The following is a 3199-nucleotide window of genomic DNA, read 5'->3' as shown; positions in this document are numbered from 1 at the left end:
TAAAGATATAATTGAAAGATATATTTAAATGCAAAGCTTTTAAAAATCATTAGAAGACATAAAGTATAAATAGTCTTGAAGATATACAGCATAGTATTTATTGTATAGTATATTATTTAAGACTTAAGCTCCAATAATTCTTTTGCAAAATTATTCATGATCAACAATTTCTAATACTGTTGAATTGAAGTTTCGAAAATTTGCATATCAATAAATACTCCCCAACTAATTTCTCAAACTTAAAATGATAGTGTCCATCAGTTGCTTCTTTTTTCATGGAACAATTCTAAGTGCTCCTAGAATATATATTATGTTTATTATAACTAAAAAAATTATCATTCAAAAAAAGAGTTTAATTAATTATTATAGCCTTATTTTTTAAAAAGTATATTCTCTTATAAATTGTGTGATTATATAACATCACTTGATCTGAGAATAGAAGGGAGATAGAAGAGAGCAACAAAATTTCATATTCATCTAGTGGAATTTCTCTTTGAGCAAGTATGAAGATTGTATTATAGTTTCCTCAGTATATACATGCTTATACTTCATGTGAATTGTGAAATGAACCTATCATCATCTCTTTCAAATTGAATATCACTATACAAAGGACATATTTTGATTAGGAAAAGTATGAGAAGCCAATAGAATATTTGTACAATGTGTACAATGGAAGTTTAGGGAGTATTAGAGATATAATCATTAGTATTACTTTTTTCTATTAGCTGAAGTTTTTGGGATGAGTGGTATCATGTCATGGTATTAGAGCGCTAGATTCGAAAGGTCAAGAGTTCGATCCTTAGTGAACCCCAAAATTAATTTAAGCTTTTGGGAAGATATTTATTATCCCTAGTACTCGGATGGTTATTCATAGTATGGAGAATGTTCATTTTGTAACTCAATAGTCCATTGTACACATTGTACAAATAATCCATTGTCTCCCTAGCGAGACTCTTTTGATTATTAATAGACACTAATTGCTGGTGTTAGGGTTAGTTTCATACCAGAATTTTGATTGAAATATTCGTTGAACTAAAATATGAGTAATATAAAAATAATTAAAATTATTACATTTANNNNAATAAATTATGTGATTTCAATAAAATCAAATGATAAAAATCATGTGACAAAAGTGTAAATTTAAACTAAACCTACAACAAAAGATAAAACAGAAAAAACTAAATCAAAATTTAATAGAGCAAATTAAATATCTGTGATCTAACTATTTATATCTTTTTCTTTTCATTTAACAACTTAAATTTTGGAAAGAGATGATTCATAAAGTTAGTAATGTTGAGCAGAAGTGTATATATATATATATATCCTCTTTTTCTACATGGTAATTTGATATATATTCTTTATTTTTTAATAATTAAAGAATATTTGACCACTGTATAGGATGATGTAGAAATGTAGCCGTCAATTTTTGATTGTTAAAAACAAGAGACTAAACTGAAAAAATGATGATATATTATTGAGTATGTATTTAAGTTGTCTATTCAAATTGTTTATTCAAGTTATCTGTAATGATACAATATAAAAGAGTATTTATAGGTATTAAGAGAATTCAAATAATAAAGATATAATCTCCTATAATAAATATAATAAATATTCAGATATATTAATTGATCATAATTATATTCTAAGACTGATGATGTTTGCTATGCATGATCTATATCCAAAGGCTAAAACTATATATTGTAAGATGCTATAATATATATAACTGCAGGCAATTGTAATATTGAGTGACTTCTGGAAATGTTTGTTGTTGATTGTTCTTTGCATGCAGAGGGTTCCTCGAAGGACTTACTTGGAATTAATGAGCATATTTTCCACACGGAGAAAACCATTGATATTTCAGTTTGTAGTTCAGAAACATGAGAATAATCCTTTAGTCCGAGTAGGTCTTAAATTTATAATGTAAGAAAATATATGTACAACCTTAGCTTATAAGTTCTTATCACACATTAGTGTCGTCCCAAAATTAGAAATGGTAAGAATATTATTGTCAAGTTCGTTGTAGAATATTTCTGTCTAAGCTATTTAATGGTGCAGTGAGGCAGTTCAACTTCAACCATATATATAGGTGCTTTATGTGTTAATGCTCCTTCTCGATCTTATCATCACTTGGTCTGGTTCTGGTTGGTTACTTTATTATTGTATACATTATTACAATGCACTAAACATATATATACAGCAGTTTCTTGCTACTCTTTTATCCTTTCAACAGTGAAATTCCAAGTCGTTCTATTAATTAGATTGATATCCACGAGTGATGTGGTTCATGTTAATTACTTTATAACATAATAAAGAAGTAAAGCTGCTATTGTAGATTCCACATTTTTTAATTAGTTCTACATCATTATTGAATCGCACTCTATATTTAAGAGTGTATTATTTGTTATTATTATATCTATTATTTATTATATATTATTAATTTTATAACTAAAATATATCATATATTATTTTTTAAGTACAATTAAAACTAAATATTTTTTTTTAAATTAAAGAATTCTCTCTTCTTTTCTCTTATTTTTTTTATCTCTCATTCTTTCACTTACTTTATTTCTCTTATATATTATTATTAATAGCTAATTATAAATTTAAAATCAAAATGTGCAACACAATTTTTTTAATTATAATTAAAAAAATTGTGTTGCACATTTTGATTTTAAATTTATAATTAAATATAATTAAAAATAATCTCATAAGATTATTCACATAAAAATATATTATTATTATATGTATACTTTTTTAGTTTTTTATTTAATTGGGAAAAGTATACTTTTTTTCTTTAAAGTTTGACAAAACTTTTAAAAATACCCTTAAGTTTTATTTTATTTCAATTTTGTCCCAAAAGTTTTTGATTTGCATCAAATATACCCTTAACGGCTAAATTTTAAAAAAAATTAAGACCAATCTAACAATAATGCATGAAAACTATGCTTAATTTGCTTATGTTGAGGGTTGTTCTTATGAAATTGTTGTTGAATTGGTTTTAAATTTTTTGAAAAATTAGCCGTCCAGGATATATTTGATGCAAATCGAAAACTTTTAGGACAACATTGAAATAAAATAAAACTTATGGGTATTTTTAAAACTTTTGTCAAACTTCAGGGACAAAAAATATACTTTATCCTATTTAATTTTAAATTTTTACAACTTATATTTTTTATTTTTTTAATTTATATTTTCACTT

General features: G+C 24.6%; 1 protein-coding gene across 2 annotated transcripts in view; it reads left to right on the top strand.

Annotated features, from left to right (window-relative positions):
- The window catches only part of LOC107623996 (protein LIGHT-DEPENDENT SHORT HYPOCOTYLS 10), a 5165-nt gene extending 2936 nt beyond the window's left edge, over positions 1–2229 (top strand). Inside the window, exon 2 of one of the 2 annotated variants that reach the window (XM_016326418.2) lies at positions 1784–2229. The gene's annotated coding sequence lies outside the window, so the exon portion shown is untranslated. The remainder of the gene's footprint in view (positions 1–1783) is intronic. The other variant, XM_016326417.2, reaches the window with a different exon arrangement.

The sequence above is a fragment of the Arachis ipaensis genome, chromosome B10 (genome assembly GCF_000816755.2).
Source record: "Arachis ipaensis cultivar K30076 chromosome B10, Araip1.1, whole genome shotgun sequence".
In the NCBI taxonomy this organism is placed as follows: Eukaryota; Viridiplantae; Streptophyta; class Magnoliopsida; order Fabales; family Fabaceae; genus Arachis; species Arachis ipaensis.
Note: the sequence above shows the minus strand (reverse complement) of the source record. Positions and strands in the feature narration are given on the sequence as shown.